Source organism: Protopterus annectens, chromosome 1.part0 (assembly GCF_019279795.1).
Source record: "Protopterus annectens isolate FY-2018-M chromosome 1.part0, PAN1.0, whole genome shotgun sequence".
NCBI classification, from domain to species: Eukaryota; Metazoa; Chordata; order Ceratodontiformes; family Protopteridae; genus Protopterus; species Protopterus annectens.
In genome coordinates this window covers 564,077,430-564,095,006 of record NC_056725.1, presented here as the reverse complement: position 1 = coordinate 564,095,006, position 17,577 = coordinate 564,077,430, and the positions used below count along the sequence as shown (strand labels likewise).

Genomic DNA, 17,577 nt, shown 5'->3' with positions numbered 1-17,577 from the left:
TAATAGGTTAAGTATATAACTTGCACTCATCAACACTGTAAACTTATGGAATACAGTTCGGGATTCAGAAAGTATGCCAAGCAGCAGAGCATTAGTCTTCAGCTATCTGCTAAACTGTAGACTAGCTTGTAAAAACTATGATTCAGTAAGAGAGCTTATCACTCTAATGAATAACTAACACACTGATTCTGCATGTACAGAGCATTTCTGCCTAAAAAAAGCACTACAGGGGCAGCAAAGGCTTTGACCAATATACAGAATCACTGATATGAGAGAAGTAAACCATGTCTAGTGAATTGGGAAGCCCTCTCTGCCTGTTTATCCCAGGCTGACAAATATTAACCCCCCCCCCCCCTTAGAATGACACCAACTACATAGTCAATTGTTAGACAATTATTTTATCTTGGTATCTAGGAATCATTCTTAGTGAAGGCATAATTCTTCTTAAGACCAGAGTCTTTACTGCTTCTAATGCATAGTTCTAACACATAAGTTCCATCATGCCTTTCTGCATACCCGCTAGGAAACCTCAGGTCCTTTATCCCAGGTGGGCCACCACTAAATCATAATCATAGTTGTCTGAATTAAAGGACCTTAAGGCCCTTGTGACATTATAGACATTGGCACCAGACATGCAGATTACACTCACCATTATTTTTATCCAGCCTTGTGAGTGTGGAGTTTGAACACCTAACACTAGAGTCACCTATTACTAAGACATTTTCCCTGTATGGAAGCAGACTTAGTTAGTCTTATGGCCTGACGCCTGCCTTCCTGGTGTACTGTATGTGGATATCTCAAAATCCAGGACAGCACTGCCCAAAAAGCAACTATTAACTACAAAATGTGCAGTGAAACAGGAGCCAACCAAATAACACCAAAAGATTTTAAAATTTTTAATCGAAATGCTAAGTGCTTATGTCCTCAAACACAAAGGATGAAACTGTAATATATCGGAATTAATTGGAAACAACTGAAATGAGACTAGAATGAAAGTCTTTATCTGTTAACTACTCAAACTTTTGCTGAACAGGTGCCAGTTCCCCCTTTATGGGCCAAGTCTTTTATACTTTTCAGAATGAATTCTGCAAACACTGTACTTCATTTAACAAGGCTTTTTTAGATGTTCACAATATCTGAATACTGTCTTCATTAACAGTGCTTATAAGCAATAACAGTGTCTAGAAATGCTGGAATGCTGATTAGTAATAACAGTGCTGCTAAATATATCCAAAGTTTCAGCATGTATATTCTGATTATCCTGAATAATATAAACTGAAACAGTCTTTATTTGACTTGTCTTCTGTACTCAGCCTTGAGTGTCTGTATTGTAGATATCTGTCTTCTGTACTCAGGCTTGAGTATCTGTATTGTAGAGACTCTTTTACATACAAGTTGAAAAGCTAACTTCCTTTCTGGAATGTGGGATATTTATTTATTTATTTCAGTTTGATGACTGGGGGAGGTCCACTGGGCTCAGGAGCCCGTTTTCAGTGGAGGGCCTGGGAGAAAAGCTCCACATTACATAATAAAAATTACATTTTCAGATTAAAGTTACAATTCAAGATGCAGATACATTAAGATAAGCAAATTAAAGTTAATATTGAGGATGCAGATACATTATAAAATCAGAGACATGAACTGGCACAATGGTTACTTAGCATATGAGTCATATGTTGAGATGAAATTTTTCAATGGTTACATAGAATATGAGTCTTATTAAGGCAGTTATGGCAGAACAAGTACAAATGATAGGGAGGGGAGAAAAGGGAGAGCAAACTATATACAATATATACAAAATGTACATGAGATAACACTGAAGAATGAGTCATTTCCAGGGGAGTTAAGTAGTAGGGAAAGGGGAAGTAAGGAAAATACAATTTAGAGTGGAGAGAGAAGAAAGCTAGGTGGGGAAAGTGCAAATGCACTTCCAGTTAGAGAAAAAGTAGGAATGGAGATGGATTTTGAAGTTATCAAAGTTTTCAACAGTTCGTAGAGAGGGAGGGAGAGAGTTCCATTTTTTGGTTAAGGAGAAGGACAAGAGGTGCCGTCCAGCAGTGCGGTTTGGTTTTAGAACAGTGATAAGGTTTAGGTGAGAAGATCTAAGTGGCCTGTTAGGGGTGCATGGCTGTAGGATGTTGGAGGGAGCAGGGCATATAGTAGGGTTAAGTTATAGCTATGGGCAGTAGTAAGTTGGAGGTAGTCGAGATGGTTTGGAAGTTCTAGCCAGTTAAGTAAGTGGAGGGCAGAGCAATGGTGGGAGGAGTATTTGGCTTTTATGGCAAATTTGAAGATTTTATTGTAACAACATTCCAAAGAGATGGAGGCAGATAATTTAGTTAGTGTAGGGGCACCTTACAATAGAGAGGGGAGAAGGTAGGTAGTGTTGGGGGTTTGTCTAGTAGACGGAGAGAGATAGTGGATGTTTCTGTAAAGCAGGTCAAGTTTTTGATGTGTTTTCTTGATGTTTAGTTGAATATGGGTGTCAAATCTTTGGCGTTCATCTATGGTAACCCCAAGTAGTTTGGCATAGGGAACAATTTCTATAGTTGAATTGTTGTGACTTCTAATTTGGAAAGGATTTTTATCAAGAGGAGAGGATTTTGAGGGTGGGAAGAGTAGTATTTTGGATTTGTTAGCATTTAGAGATAGATCGTTTTGGAGCATCCAGTTCTCAGTGGTGGAGAAGGCAGTTTGTGTGTATGATTGAAGTTCTGGGAGGTTGGTGGCACAGCAGATTAAAGTGGAGTCATCAGCATATTGTACTATTTTAGTATTTGGGATGGCAGAGTGGAAATCATTGACAAAGATGTTAAACAGCATTGGACCGAGAATGCATCCTTGGGGAACTGCAGTAGGAGTGGGAAGGAAATTTCAGGTGCCTTTCCTCCATTTTACAGCTTGACATCTGTCTGATAGGTAACTTGAAAACCAGGACAGGGTATTGTGAGAAAGGTTTAAATTAGCAAGGTGGCTGAGGAGATGCATATGAGAGATTGTATCGAAAGCCTTGGAGAGGTCTAATAGAACTGTCAAAACTATTTTTCCAGATTCACAGGAGTGGTTGACTATATCTAGGAATGAGAGAAGAGCAGTGATAGTTTATGGTTAGGAAGGGCAGTAGTTGGGTATGAATGCATTTTTTTCCAATATTTTTGATACTGGGGAGAGGATGGCTATGGAGCGAAAGGTTGAGGTATTATTATTTTTACTGCCTTTGTGGAGAGGATGTATAAAGGCAGCATGCCAAAGCTTGGTGACATAAGATTCTTGTGTGGATGTGTTGATTAAGATGCTAATGGGGAGGGCAATGCCATCTGCAGCAATTTTTAAGAAGTTAGAGAGAATGTTGTCTGGGGCATTGGAGCATGGTTTTAGCTTGCTGAGGAGTTTTTTTATGTAGGAGGTAGAAATTGGTTTAAGTTCAAAGGTAGGGGGAGAGTTGGGTGTAGAGGCTGGGGTAGAGTGACTAACTTGTGTGGGTAGGGTATTTGGAAAGGACTTAGCTCAGCTATAGAGTTAGTAAAGAAGGAGTTGAATAGAGTGGCAATTTCTGGTTCAGTCTTACTAGTGTCAGGGCAAGGGTTCTTTCTGGTGCCTGGGTTAAGGAGTGAGTTGATGGAGTTCCAGAATTGTTTGGGGTTTTTGGAGTGGTTGGCTTGGAGTTTCATATAGTGGGATTGTTTGTCTTTGATTATATGTCTTTTGGTGAGGTTGCGGAGTTGCTTATATTTAAGAAGGGTTTCAGGATGTTTATTGTACTGAGAAAGTTTCCAGCGTTTATCTCATTGTTCCATAAGTTTTTTGATTTCCTTAGTTAGCCATGGTGTGGTGTTGGGTTTGACTCATAAATGATGGAGGGGCTTGGGTATTAAGTACATTTAGGAAAGTGGAGTTGAAGTAATTGATGACATTATCTAGAGGAAGTGTTTTTAGATTATTCCAGTCAGTTTGTTTGAGGGTGTTATTGAAGGTTGTAGGGTTGAAGTTTGTAAGGTTATGAGTATATATATATTGGTGCTGGTGAGGGGAGGAATGGGTTGCTTGGTGGATGCAGGCAGGTGGTCACTAATAGAGTCAGGAAGGATGCCTGAGTCTAAGATGTTGTTAGGGTGGATAGCTAGGATCCAGTCCAGAGTGGATCCAGGAGGATTGATTTTATTGGGTCTGGTGTTAGTTAGCAAATTGAGTAAAGTTGAAAAGGCTGACAGATATGGCAGGATTTTTGGTTGTTAATTCTGTTCCAGTCTATGGTTATGTCACCTAAAATGTAGGTCTCTAGGTTAATATTAGTTGAGGCCCACTGGAGGATTTCTTCTGAAGTAGTGGTGTTGTTACGTGGGGGGATATAGAGGGATATGATGCAGATACTTTTATGATTATTCATTTGTAGTACACCTATTACAAGTTTTGTATTGTTGAACAGGGGAATGGGATTTGGGTATGGAATAATGGGGAGTATATTAGAGAATATCAAGGCTACCCCTCCACCTTTTCTATTCAAGCAGTCATATCTAAGGGCTTGATAACCAGGGGGTAGACTCTCTGAGTCAGAGATGTATGGTTTTAACCAAGTCTCAGAGACAGCTACAATGTCAAGTTGGTTCTGGTTAAGCCAGGCATGAGAGATAGTTGCTTTATTTCGTAGACTCTGGGCATTGATAGTAACTGATTTCAGGCTTTTGAGGCTGGTAGTTTTGGTTGTTTTTGGGGGATGGGGTTGTTAGTAGTACTAGGTCCGGGGTTTGGGTGTATATCACCTGCTAGAAATAGATGGATGAAGAAAGAAGGTAGTAGGTGATTTAGTTTTCCTTTTGAGTGTTGGCGATGATATGAAAGAGGTTTAGGGAAGTTGTATTTTATTAAGGTGGGTAAGATCTTTGGTTTGAAGTAGTAGAGATGGTTGGGCTGAACTAATGAGGATGATATGGTATGGAAGTAAGGTACTGTGAGGGTGAGATGGGGGCTGGGAGAGGTGCAGTGGGACAAGAGAGAAGGGGGAAGAGGAGTGGAGGAATAGGAAGTATTATGGTATAGTAGAATTAGAATTAACAAGGTGATAGAGGGGGTGTGAAGGGTTTGTAGTAGTGCAGAATGCATAATGAGATGGTATAAGTTTATAAGATAGAGTAGAGAGGGAGGTATAATGTAAGTGAAGTATAAGAGACAGAATGAAGATGGGGGTTGAGAAGTGGAGTATAGTGTATACTATAAGGGGAGTGGCTTTTAATTGAGAGGTGTGGGTGAGATGAGGAGGGTAGAGAGAGGAGGACTGTGAGTGGAGTGGTGGATGAAGAGAGGAGATTACTGGATGGAATAAATGTAGAAGTAGTGGGGACAGGGTAGGGAAGCGGAGTGAGCCCGCAGGGTGAACAGAGCAGGTAGAGCCAAGAAGAGGAGAATCCTGCAGGAAAACAATCAGTGAGAGAGGCTATGGATGATGGCTGGTCCAGCTGTACTGGGGTACATGTCGAGCTAGGGGAAAACTAAGGGCCAAGATAACAGGCACAGAAAGTGACTGGTTGGGTAACTGGAGATTTAGATTGCTAGCTCTTGCAATGTAATTAAGAAAGTAGGATAAGTGAACTACTTTTCCTGGGGAGTGATGACATCTAGTGGAAGAAATGGGGTAATGGCTGGTTGCTAAAAAGTGGAATATACCTGTGGGATACAGGGAGCTTTACAGGAGGGGTGTGGGGGATAAATAGCTGTGGAAGGCTGCAAGCACACACACGAGAGGTCAGTTTACAGGGAGATAACTGTTATAGGCACAGTTCCAAAGTTTATTTAAACTACCCACCTTTCTGTATGTTAGTCCAAACTAACTGACATCACTCGCTGTATCTCAGATATATTCTCCTAATAATACCAAAACCCTGTAATGCTTTTCATGCCTCTTTAGCCTTGGTTTCCAAGCCTTGTCTTGCATTTGCCACTTTATCTAACATTCCATTGTTATGTACATCTTTCCCTTGAGAAAAAGCATTCTGTAAACGTTATTTTTGTACATCTTATGCTTAGCCAGCAACATTGTATCTTTCCCTTGACAAAGAAACATTCTGACACCTTCTGTTTGGATTGAAGTCTGTTAACCTTAAGATTTAATTTCCATATTAACAGATCTATAGTCTTTAAAATTTTTAAGTCTAAGTTTTGATGTATGTGTGGTATATCTAAACCTGCACATTATTCTGAAAATCAGTGTCTTAATTCTGCGGTTTCTAAAGCTGATTAGGCCAGGTAATTTTTTAACCCTGCTGTTCAAGAAACAGCATGGAGAAAATGCCATACACATCCTTAACCTGTCTCTGTGAGTCTTTTTTTAAGTTAGACAGAGTACAAACTGTTAACCCTACCTGTTTTTCTTCCCTATTTCTGTATGCTGTAATGATAAAATTATACTGTCTATCGCCTATGTTTATCACCTCATGAACTGATGCCTTATTGTACCATGATGTTTCTGTCTTCTAACAAATGAAATAATTTCCTGTTGTCCATTATTTTAAATCTTTAAACATTGTAATGTTTAGCCCATTTCATTTTTATCATACAGCCTGTGAAGCACGATAGCTATTTTCTGAAGATTAACTGAAATTGGCACTAAAGGGATAACTTAATAACTGGTCTTGAGACATAATTACCACATAGTGTATTAACTGGTGTCTGTAAATTCTCATCTAGATCTGTTAATAATGCTATTTACCTTTTTTTAACTTCAATGTGCTCTAATAGATGTCTGCCTTCTAAATTTTTGTCTGAAATATTCTATGAATTATCTTATATTCTGAAATTTGACTGAAATGTACTATACTGAGCACATAACTGAGAATGAATGTTATATTCTGAATCATGACTGAAATTTGATACATATTTATGCTGAACATCTAAAATACCAGGAATACCTTTCCTGCCAGTGTTACCTGAACATAGGATCCCCAATAACACTCCCCACTGGTACAGCTATAGGGTTGAGATTTGAGCTGAATAGCCAAGCTAAAACCTCCAGCACCCTCTCTGTTTAACCAGTGCTTCATGTCCCTGCTCAAGTAGCTGACACACACACACACACACACACACACACACACACACACACACACACACACACACTTTGAAATTTGATTAATATACAAACACACACACGCACACACACACACACACACACACACACACACACACACACACACACACACACACACACACACACCTGGGAAAGTCTGGCACAGGTTTACTAGCTATTCCTCATTTTGCCCAGACTATAAGGTTGTTCCAGCTGCCAACAGCCACCCTTATCAGCTACTATAAGGTCCTTAACAAAGGGTGTCCAATTCTATGGTGTAATGTTAATATTAATCCAAATGGTAGCCTGACCAAGACTTGTAGGGCTATTTATGAGTGGTCTGTACAGTGTCACCAGATATGTACATATGCAAGTACACTAAGAGCTTAAATATGTCTCACAAATATCAGCCACAAAGGTAGGTTTAAATATATTTAATAATAAATAATAAAAGAACAAGACAATACTCAGTAAAGCAACACAATAACTCCAGAGTACAAAATGACAGGAAATATTTTAAAACAACATTGCAGGACAGTCTCAAATAAATACAGAAAACATCTAAACTAATCTTTGCTATATTCCTATCTATATCTAAAAGAGATACTATACTCTAAATCTTACTTACAGCAAGGCAAGTGCAGATGGTGATGATGGTGAGTGGATGTTCTTGCTAGGTCCAAGACAAAATGCAAAATGCACAGTCTCTCTCTCAGAGAGTTCTTAAATTAATATCAAGTATTACTGCTGGGTTAGCTTGGATGACATCACTTTTTGTCATCTGACATCAGTTCCCAGGCTAAAACAGAAACTGACAGAATTTAACATCTCTGTGTTAAAAATACATATCTCTCAGATGTTTGCAGATCTTGAAAGTCATAAAAAATAAAACACTTAAGAAGACAATGCAGAAGGCACCTAGTTCTAGACATCCTGTCTCCTTCCTGCATTGAAACTAACTTTTATAACACAATCGTAAAACAATTTAATTTCAATTTATTTTCTTGAAGTTTTGCAAGCTGATCTTCTGTGTTCCAGCAGGGTATGCTGTGGTTAAATTCTTGAAGCTCAGTACTGTACAAACCCTGTTCAATACATACTTCTGCATAATCATATCAATATTCACAAATTATATAGAATTATTTACAAAGTTCTAAATAGCAGGGCTGCCAGTGTCAAATGTCTCCCTGACTCCAAAAACTCAAGCTAGTTTTTCAAATGACCTTTGAGAAACGTTGCTTGAGAGGGTTGAGCCTATCTGGGAATACCTTACCCTATTCCCTGTCTTGGGAGCCCATCTGCATTGGCATTGCTAAACCCACTGCAGTGCTGCACTGTCATATCATATGCTTACAACTCTAGGCCCCACCTTAGTAACTTGGCATTTTGCTGGCTGGCTCAATTTAGCCATGCCAAGGAATTGTGGTCTGTAACAACAGTGAATTTCCTTCCATACAGATAAGGCTGATGTTTCTGCAGTGCCAACATTATGGCTAGGCATTTCTTTTCTACAGCTGCATAATATTTCTCCCTGTATTGGAGCCTATGACTGAGATATACCAGCGGGTGCTCTTCTCCCTCTGAGGAAACCTGGCTAATTACAGCCCCCACTTTATGGTTTGAAACATCCACCTGCACAACTAATTATTTGCTGTAATCTGGACTGGCTAACACAGAGGGTCCTCCCAAAGCTGCTTTAAGCTTCTGGAATGCCTGCATACATGCTCGGGTCCACACTACCTTATCTGGCCTGTTTTTACTCATCAGGTCTGTGAGGGGAGCAGCTGTGGTACTATAACTGGGGACAGACTTTCTGTTGTACCCTGCTGTCCCTAAGAATGCCCTCAGCTGCTTTTTGGTAACATGGGCAAGCCATGACTGAAAGGCTTCCACTTTGGCAGGTTCTGGCCTGATCTTACCACTTCCCACTCTATGTCCCAGATAGGAGACCTCTGCCATATCCACCTGACATTTGCTGGGCTTAATGGTCAATCCTGCCCTCTGTAGTCTGCCCAGCACCTCCCTGACATGCTGAAGGTGCTCTTGCCAGGAATGGCTGTAGATGGCACTATCATCTAGGTAAGCAAGGGCAAAATCTCCTGCTCCTGCTAGGATATAATCTACCAGTCTCTGAAAAGTCACTGGGGCATTTTTCATCCCAAAGGGCATCTTCGTGAACTCATCAAAGCCAAAAGGAGTCACAAAGGCTGACCTCTCTCTAGCACTGGGAGTCAAGGGCACCTGCCAGTAACTCTTGGTAAGATCAATAGTGGAAAGACACTTAGCCCCACCCAGCTGGTCTAGGGCTTCATCTGTCCTAGGCATGGAGTAAGCATCTGACTCTGTGTGACTATTTAATTTTCTGTAGTCCACACAGAATCTGGTGTTGCCATCCTTGTTTGGTACCAGCACCACTGGGGAGGCCCAGGGACTGCTGGACTCCTGAATTACCCCTAGTTCCAACATTTCATGTATCTCCACCCTCAGAGTCTGTTTGACTCTCTCAGGCACCCTATAAAGGGCCTGCTTAATAGGCCTTTGGGGTCCTGTATCCACATGTTGCTGCACCAGGTTGGTGTACCCTGGTTTCTCAGTGAATATGCCCCCCAGACTCCTGTAACACTGCTCAGATTTCTCAAGCCTGGGTAGGGAATAACTGCTGGGACATTGCTACCCCTTCCACTGAGATGTCAGTTCAATGACTTTCCTATGATGGTAAGGTTTCATCATGTTTACATGGTACAATTTTCTGCCCCTGCCTCCTGTCTAGCAGTTCTATCATGTAGTTAACATCACTGACCTTCCTTACTACCTTGTAGGGTTCCTCCCAGGCTGCCTGCAGCTTGTTGAGTCTGACAGCGATGAGAACCATTACCTGTTGCCCCACAGTATACTCTCTAGCTTGAGCATTCCTGTCATAGCAGACCTTTTTCTGCTGTTGGGCTTCTACCAGGTTCTCCTGGGCCAACCCATGAGTTCCCTGAGCCTTGTCCTGAGATTTAGGACATATGCCACAACAGACTCCTTGTGGGATTCACACTCACGCTCCAACTCATCTCGAATCAAAGCTAGAGGTCCCCTCACCCTATGCCCATACAACACCTCAAAGGGTGAAAAACCTGTGGATTCCTGGGGAACCTCTCTGTAAGCAAACAACAGATGGGGCAATTATTTGCCCCACTCCCTCTTAAACTGATCTGCAAATTCCCATAGCATGGACTTGATTATAGAGTTTAACCTCTCAACAAGACCATTAGTCTGGGGATGGTAGTGGGTGGTCTTTAGGTGCTTCACCCCACAGTACTTCCACAGACAAATAAAACAAACCACACAGGAGCCAAAATAAAGTTGAGGGTGGTCAACTTTATTCTGGCTCCAGTGTGGTTTGGTTTATTTAGTTTACTTCCACAGACAAGCCAGCGGGTCTGATGTGAAATTAGCACCTTTGTTGGTCAGTATTTCATCTGAGAAACCTTCCCTGCTGAAAATCTCTAACAAAGTATTTGCTACCTTTTCTGCCTCAATGGAGGACAGAGCCACCACTTCAGTGTATCTGGTAGCATAATCTACTACCATTAGGATATACTTTTTCCCTGTGGGTGCTCAGAGGCCCCACAATATCCATAGCTACCCCCTGAAATGGCTCCTCAATCACAGGCAAAGGCATAAAAGGAGCTTTCACCTTGTATCCTGCCTTGCCTACCTTATGGCACTGCTCATAGGTCCTGCAGTGCCCTGTTACATCTCTGGAAATTCCAGACCAATAAAAGCTCTGCATAATATGTCTCTTTGTACATTTTGTGCTCATATGACCTGCAAAGGGAATATCATGGGCTACAGCTAGAAGTGCCAGATGGTAGGCTCTGGGCACTACCAACTGATGTATTCCTTCAGCCTGTAGCCCTCCCTCAGGGGTCCATTCTCTATACAGTAACCCATTGTCCCAGTATACAGATTCCCCCTTCCCTTGAGAATCAGGTGCCTCACTAGCTACCTCCCTCAGGCCTTGTAATGTTGGCTCTGAGTGCTGAGCCTGTCTCAAATCTCTCTTTGTAGCCCTTACCAGCTCCACTTCCACAGGAAGTCTGGCATTCTCTGACAGCGGTTCCTGACTGTCAGCCTGGGTGCTACTACTCACCTCTACCTTTGCAGTCACTCTGGCTAAGGGAGCATCAGTACCCACAAGCAGCTGTGGCTCACCTTCAGTCTCACTGCTACAGGGTAGCTCACTCCCTGAAGTAACGACCTCACCAGTCCTGGCTGCAAAAGTGTGGTCTGTCTGGGTTTCCCCCAGGCTACCAGACCCACATGCTTGTCTCCAAGCCTGACTGTGTGCAACTGCATGCACACAGGGCCAAGTCTTCTGTCTTTTTTCTGAATTATTTCTGCAAACACTGTAATTTGGTTAATAAGGCTTTATTAGATGTTCACAATATTTAAATACTGCCCATTAACAGTGCTGATAAACAATAACAGTTTCTAGAAATGCTGTAATGCTGATTAGTAATAACAGTGTTGCTAAATATATTCAAAGTTTCGGCACACATATTCTGATTCTCCTGAATATTATAAACTGAAACAGTCTTTTTTTACCTGTCTTGTGTACTCATGCTTGAGTGTCTGTATTGCACAGATCCTTCTACATATAAGTCCAAAAGCTAACTTCCTTTCTGGAATGCAGGACATTTAATAATTTTTGTATGTCAGTCTGAACTAATTAGCTGACCTTACTCAGATATGTTCTCCTAATAATACCAAAACTCTGTAATGCTTTTCATGCCTCTTTAGCATTGATTGCCTTGGTTTCCAAGCCTTGTCTTGCATGTGCCTCTTTATCTAGCATTCCATTACTATGTACATCTTTCCCTTGAGATAGGAACATTCTATAAACCTTATTTCCACACATCGTATGCTTAGCTGGTAAAATTGTATCTTTCCCTTGAAAAAGGAACTTCTGTATTGCTCTGATACTGAATGCATACATGTAAACACAAATCTGACTCTCTTTTTTCTGGCCTATTATTCTACCTTAATGTACTATACTGAATTCAATAAGAAACTGTCAAAGGAGCTCTTTATATTCTGTAAATGTCTCCCATGTACTGCCTCTAGCATCTCTAGGCACAATTTCTAAAATACCAAAAAGAAATTTTTTAAAAGATACATAACTTAGAGAATGTTTATACAATGCATTTTTAGCATTAGCTTTGGTGATGCCATGTAAATGCTCATAAATTCTTTTTTTCAGGGAAAGTTCAGTCTTTCCTACATAAAATTCCACAAACACTGAGCAGTTTGCTAAATAAACAACCCCCGGAGTATCACATTTCCCAGGCTGAAAATTTACGTAAGTTTTAAAAATATTTTCCAGGGTTAGGTATGCTGGAACCAAAGTCTGATTATGGCACAGAGCCTTGCAGGTTGCTATACTTTATAGCACTGTACTTTATTAACTTAAGCACAGTTACTAATAAACAACATATTTCTACAACACTTACAGCTACAGCTTTAATGTACAAGGTTTGCTTCTTGATACAAATATGGAAGATAACTCTCCATTTACCTCAGGACATGTGTGTTCCTACAATACCAGATCTAACAAAAAAAAAAATCAGATCTAACACCATTTAGTTTGACTGTTCTTTTTATATGTTTCTTGTGCCATTTGGATCATCTTTATGAAAGCAATCTTTTGAAGTCGGCTTTGATGTCATGCAAGGGGTAGTAAGATATTGATATTTTGTTTCAAGGTAAACTTGAAACCGGTCATCCTTGCACCTGGGTTAGTCAAGAATTAGTGAGTTATCCATATCTGTAGTTCTCCTTGAAGCTGTATTCAGTCATGGGACATTTTGTATCACACACAGTAGAATGCCACAGTATGTGTAATAACTGCTCTACTACATTTTTTCAATTATATTTTTCCTTACTTTCAGCTAAGAAAAGTTGATCCCTTTAATATGTGTATTCTAATAAACAGAAGTGTATATGCACTTTTGTAAGTATTTAAATGTATATATTTTACTATATATTCTAACAAACAGAAGTGTACATGCACTATTGTGAGTGTTTAAATGTATATATTTTAACAATTAGGTACAAACATTGTGTACATCTCCTGCAGTTAATTGTAGTAAGCTTTGGCTTGTTAACAGGAAGTGTTTAAATGTATATATTCTAACAATTAGGTATGAACATTGTGTACATCACCTACAGTTATTTGTAGGAAACGGTTGGTTAACAGGAGTTGTAACCTTCAGATTTTCCAACAAATGTTTAAAATTACTATTTACTTTAAAAACAAATGAACATTTGTCACCTAGCTTACTACAAATAGCTTCATTCTCTTTAAAAATGTTCCAAATTAATTGTACAAACTTTTTTTATTTTCCCAAATCCATCACTAAGTGGTAACTCAAAAGCTTTAGTAAAAACTTCATTTTCCACTGAATAAGTTTCATGAGCAGTGTTAACTTGCAAACTACCTTTACTAGTCCACTTCTCCAATAAAGGTGAATAGAGGGTAGACCTATGGCAACTGACATAACCAGACATGTTTTCAATCAATTTTAAGGGGTATTTCCTATTGTTCAGCATTTTTTTCAGATGGTCTAACTTCACTTTAAACATAGTCTTCTTTGAGATCATATGAGACAATCTAATGGCTTGCCTTTTAACCAAGCTCTTTTTTTGTTTAAAGGGATAGTTACTGTTGAAATGTACATATGAATTGCTGAAGGTAGGTTTCCTGTTAATAGAAGAAGAAAAAAACATAGCTCAGCTGGCCATTGATACATAGTTTTAGCCACAGATACCCAGTAAATAAAACTTTTTTATGAATTTTACATTTTGGGTGAAAATGAGTATCCCCATGCAGTGTAGCTTCTTCTGACAAACATTTTCAAATGTGTGCATTCAGTTCACTTTCCTGTGGTTATCTGGAAGCCTTGACAAGCATGGATGAATGAATTTGGCTATAGAAAACAAATGAAGCTAGAGTAAGAAGCATTCCCTTAATTTAAGTTTTGAAGGTTGCTATTCTCTCCTCCTCATCGAAAGACACCTCCTTAACACTAATACATGTCTGTTTATGCTTCCAAATGCCACTATATCTATACCTTCCAGACTTTTGTAATGCAACCACTATCAGTTCAAATCCATATTTACTCAATTTGACATGCTCCTGTTCTGACAAGTGATTCTTCTGTGATAAAGGCAGCCCCACTTTAACTTTTCTCAGTGCCGGAATAAATACTTTTCTAAACATGTATTTTAAACCAGTTAAGATTAACAGCCAAAATCTTCATAGTGATAATGCTCTGCAAATAGGAAAGAAAGAGAAAGAAGGTAAAGGATTCAACCATAGGTAGAAGAATAGTCATGTCTACCAACTCTGACAGAGAAGGAATAAAATGAGGGGGTATAACAATCATGCGTGTTATAACTAAGCAGTTCAAAACAAACAAACAAAAAAAAACATAAAGATTCCCATCTTACTACCCCATTACTGGAACTTAGTCAATCACATTGCACCATCAAATTGTATTACACAAATGGTTAGCCTCCCAGCAAACAGGTAACATGCCAGTAAAAGTCACCTACAATGGTGAAACTATATACAAAATAGTTTTAACGTGATTCCTCATGAAAAGGCTATCTCCCATTTCCCTGCTTGAGGACCTGTGGAGAGAAGGCTTAAACTCAAACTTCCCAGGTGGCTTATCTCCTTACTATGGAGAAAAAAAAAATGATCAGTCATCATCTTAAGCAGGGCAGCCCTCACTTCCCTTAAAAATATATGCATTTTTTATCACCTTATATATCCCTAACTAAGGGCGATTTTCAATTATCATTACTGAGATGAGTGTCATTTTAATACCAGTGTTAGCTCATAACTCCAGATGTCAGTACATTTAAAAACCATCCCATGGCAATGATATAAAACTTTACTAGCACATATAATATTGGGTATACCATTATGCATTATTTTGTAATGTTTTTGGAGGAATAAAAAGCATTTTAAATTTGTAAACTAAATGTTGTTTAAAGATACCTGACTCCTTCAGTTTGTATTTATTGGTTAGTGTTACAGAGACTAGGTAAAATAGTTTCAAGTTATGAGTCAAAATGAAGAAGTAATAACTGCACAACTACCATTTAGAAATGAAACTGAGAGACAAGATTTTATGTTAGGTTCAATCTATATGAACAGGAAAAGGGAATTAGCAAAACATCACATTGGAAAATTTTGGCATTAGAAATGCTAAGGATTTTATGCTCCTCTTAATAATCAAAAACATTCCTTGCTCTAAATATTGGAACAATAAAAGAAGTTTACCATAACAACAGGGAATATAAATTTAACCAGCACTGTATATTAACCAACAGTTAGCATTATGCCATTTTGCTAGACTTTTGTGTTTCTGTTTGTAGCTGTCCTGATTATTTAATTCCTTTAATTAATCCTTTAATGCCCTTCTAATTATCTTTAGAGTTGGAGATTCGGAAAGGGATCCAAGAATACGTATACACACATGGCCCTGAGTGCCTTCCACATAATCCATGACATCAGGAACCAGGAGTATGGAGGAAATAGCGTCTTCAAGCAAAGTTTCAGAATCTTGAAACTGTTTTATACCTTCTTTCAGCCATACTCTGAAAGAATACTGATATCCCATGCTGATTATCAGGCCTTTTTTATATTACACCATGCTATCCCTTACATGCTTATGAATATATGCCATGCATTTGGAGTATTTATTGTCTATGGACCCTGCCATTTACTCTTATAGGACCTTTCACACAGGCTTTCTAGGAGATGTTTTACTTAATTATATTTAACAAGAAATGGCCTAGGCCTCTGTAAAGATGTGAAAGGTTTGGAAGTCAGCAACCTGTGTGTCCTTTTTATATAAGTATGCCTAAACTACAGTAAAAAATCAATAATTTCCGAATACATTTTCATTGGGCCTTATTTTGTTTTTTGTGATGTTTTTTGATTTTTTTTGTATAATTCAACAACTTTCAAAATCAGTGATTATACTAGGTTCTTTAAGAACTCATGCTGATGTTCAAACTCCTGAAAATGAATCTTACAGGCTATGATCCTACTAGATAAAAATCTCAGATGCATATGCTGCTTTGCCACCAGATCTGCAGCTTTCTTGTGCTGGCAGAATGCAAGTTCTTTCAGTTCCAATAGTGTTTGCATTAAGACTGCATTGTCAGACAGTAATTGGACCATTGGTTGTTTCTCTTTCACAACTGATGTCATCATCGACAAGTTGTTCTGCATGGAGGATTTTGTATTCTCATAGTTCTGTCTTTTTCAGTTATTTTTTACATGATTAAAAGCATTTTTCAAAGATACGTTTGGTTTGTGTCTGTTTGCTAGTAATTAATGCAAGTGCATCAACACTCCAATTGCAAACAAACTGAAACAGCGGGTTGGGGAACCATTCAGCTATGCTGTGACTAGCTCACCACTATTACCAAATGTCACAATTGCTTGTTGATTTTATGAACATTGCTGTATATCCAGTGAACTTCTCTTACTAATGGACTTAAATTATCTCGTGTAGATGACTTCATAGCAGTGTACTTGTTCTCACTTACTTGCTCAGCAAAGTTCTTCTTTAAGATTTTTGCAGAAGTTCACAGTTTGTTATGGTAACTTATTGTCATCTTCTACTGCAGGGAGTGTGAAGGTTTAAATCTCCCAACAGAAATGTATTTATTTATTTTGTAAATTCTTGGTTGCGTGTTTTTACAGACAACTGGGCTGCAATGAAGTGGTCTGTGGCTAAATGTGTCATAACCCTTAAGAGGTACCACACATGTTCCTTTATTTATAGAATTTGAATAAAGACCCATTTTCATTTAGGGGATATAGACTCTCTTCACTCCAATTAATAGAGATTTACTGTTTTACTGATTTTTTTTGTTTTTTTTTAACTGGGCAACTGTAGTTGTATCGATTTTTCTTGGCCAAGGGTATAGTAAGATTCTCTGACAGTAAGTTATTGGAATTCATGCATTAACATTTCATGTTTTATAGATAAACTGAAACAGAATAACAGTATCAGTACATCAGTATTTCCCATATTCCTGCAGATGAAAATAAGTAAGAAATAGCAAGTAAAAGGAGTTTTGATATTTTTGCTTGAGTTCCAAGTATGTGGCATGTGAGGAGTGTAATAGATGCCTTAACTTCATCATGGAATGGCATCAACCAGAATCTGCTGTTGCAGTTTTTTATCACTAACTCAATGTCATTTAACAAGCATGTGGAAAAAGAAACAAAGAAAAAAAAAGCTTAGAAGTTTTTCTCTTATAAATATCATCCAGAAAATGCTGTAAATAAAATGAGCAAACAATTAAAACAAAGAAATATCCCTGGTATAATAATCTTGAGATCTAGGAAGTAGAGTCATTCAAGGTCTAGCATAAGTATTTTAATCAAGTTTCACATGTAAGCTCAAACCATTCTTTATATCTATAGCAGAGCAACACAAAAAATA

The 17,577-nt window shown here is 38.8% G+C and overlaps 1 long non-coding RNA gene across 1 annotated transcript in view; it reads left to right on the top strand.

The window, feature by feature from the left end:
* Positions 1-16,292, top strand: part of LOC122801424 — a 279,050-nt gene extending 262,758 nt beyond the window's left edge. Inside the window, exon 3 of the long non-coding RNA XR_006364715.1 lies at positions 15,550-16,292. This is a non-coding gene — a long non-coding RNA (uncharacterized LOC122801424). The remainder of the gene's footprint in view (positions 1-15,549) is intronic.
* The last annotated feature ends 1,285 nt before the right edge of the window (positions 16,293-17,577 follow it).